The sequence below is a fragment of the Glycine max genome, chromosome 7, assembly GCF_000004515.6.
Source record: "Glycine max cultivar Williams 82 chromosome 7, Glycine_max_v4.0, whole genome shotgun sequence".
Taxonomy (NCBI): Eukaryota; Viridiplantae; Streptophyta; class Magnoliopsida; order Fabales; family Fabaceae; genus Glycine; species Glycine max.
The window spans coordinates 40,818,025-40,820,256 of NC_038243.2; the positions used below are offsets into that span (position 1 = coordinate 40,818,025).

A 2,232-nucleotide genomic window follows, 5' to 3' on the forward strand; every position below is an offset into this window, starting at 1 on the left:
TGAATATATATTTGTTTATATGATTAAAGAGGGATGTATTGAAAATAATTAAAATAGTAATTTTAAAATATTATATTTGTATTTTTTGGGCAAGGTTATGGTAGATCAACCTGCAAACCAACCACTTATAACTCATTATTTAAAAAAAATAAAAAATTAAACTGCTTGTAAAATGGGTTAACGGACTTTTTATCCTTAAACAGGCTAATAGGCCTATCACGTTGAAATAATCTATACATAGTAGATATATATAATTTAGGACGGAAATAACCAACCAATATTCAAGCTCTTGTTAAAGGTGAAGATAAAAAATTATAAAAGATTTAAATTTTGTGCAAATGCGAGATAAAAAATTTCTTTAGCTTTCTACATTTAACCCGTTAGAGTTTTTTTAAATAAAGCAATTTTTTTTAAATATATGATAGGTTAGTCATTTTCCACATAATTATATTTCTTGAAATGTAAAACATTTGGATCCTCTTTTTTAATACCACTCATTAGAAAAATTATACCCCTAATTCAAATGTGAAACAAAACTAAGTAATATATATTGTAATAACTTTGATCCAAAAATGAGTTATGATTAAAGCGCAGATAGTTTGTCAGGGGATAAATACACCTTTTATTTGTGTATACAAGAATATTGTTGCATCATTTAATTGTTGTGTTTGAATATTGTTACAGAGAGTCAAGTGGAAGCATCAAATTGTCATAGAAAGACCAAAAATTATAATAACACAACAAACAACGCTAAGGAGAAACAAACTTATATTCAAGGATGTATATGCATTAGTTAAATATATCAGCTCGCAACTCTCTTTTTAAGGAACAAAACATGTCAAAATTAATGTGACAGATACATGGTGAGATGAAGGGATGGTTTTTGTGACAATATATGATGCCCAATTCTAATTGATAAGTGCAAATCATGAAGATTTTCATTATCTTTAGCGTCACCTTTACATGTGGTTTTCTTGGAAATGTTATTTCAAATGCAGATCCTCTCCCCTATGAAGCTATTTTCAATTTTGGTAACTCTATAAGTAACACTAGAAATGCTGTTACTTATCACCCATCTAGGGATGCCAACACCCCTTATGGCTCAACATACTTCAAACATCCATCTAAATGTACGTCAAATGGACAATTGATTATAAATTTTATAGGTATATGCCCCTATTTTCATGGTTAGCTTAAATAAATTTCCTTGAAAGGAAGGGAACACAAACAATATATTGGTGATTAAAGAAAAAACTAACATATATGTATTATGGTTGTTTTAGTTGTAGCTGAGGCATATGGGTTGTCAATGTTGCCAGCTTATTTAGATCTCACCAAAGCCCAAGACATTGGGTATGGAGTAAATTTTGTAGTTACCGGTGCAATTGCACTTGAAATGGACTATTTCACACAAAAAAGACTCGCTCTACCATCAACAACTAATTCATTGAGTGTTCAACTTGATTGGTTTAAGAAACTCAAACCTTCCCTATGCAAAAATAAAGTTTTTGCCAAAACTCCTTTAGTAATGTTTCCTGTTCATACATGAAATTTTCTCAATATACATTCTTAACTCCCTTATATGACAGAGTGCGAAAACTACTTCAAAAACTCATTGTTTCTACTGGGAGAGATCGGTGGAAATGATATTAACTCACTTATCTTATTAAAGAGAAACATTGTAGAACTTTGTCAAATGGTTCTCCTAATTATTGAATAGTGGTAATTGGATGTAATTCTGTTGTACTGATAATAGTGAATAGTGGTAACAAAGATGACTATGATGAATTTGGGTACTTAGCAACTTACAATGTTTTCATGAGTACTACAATGATCAACTTAAACAAGCCATAGAGAAACTAAGAAAAGAAAACAGTCTTGTCGAGATAATATATTTTGATTATTACGATGATGTCAAACGTTTGTTTCAATCACCACAACAATATGTTACATTGTGTTTTTATTTACTTATTGGAAGATCAATTTTACTATCATTTTTTCTTATCTTATGCTTCATTTATGTATATTAATGATGCAGACTTTTCTTTTGGTAAAAACGAGACTCCCAAAATATGTTGTGGAAAATGTGAACCTTACAATGTTGATGTACATATATTTTGGGGAAGTCTCACTCCAACGGTTTGCTATGAACCTTCAAAACATATAAACTAGGTTGGAGTTCACTTTACTGAAGCAGCTTGTATTACAATATATGTATCAATATTGTTTTAA

General features: G+C 29.8%; 1 pseudogene; it reads left to right on the forward strand.

Moving 5' to 3' along the window:
- Nucleotides 1–719: 719 nt before the first annotated feature.
- On the forward strand, nucleotides 720–2,232 carry LOC100802643 (GDSL esterase/lipase At5g45910-like; annotated as a pseudogene).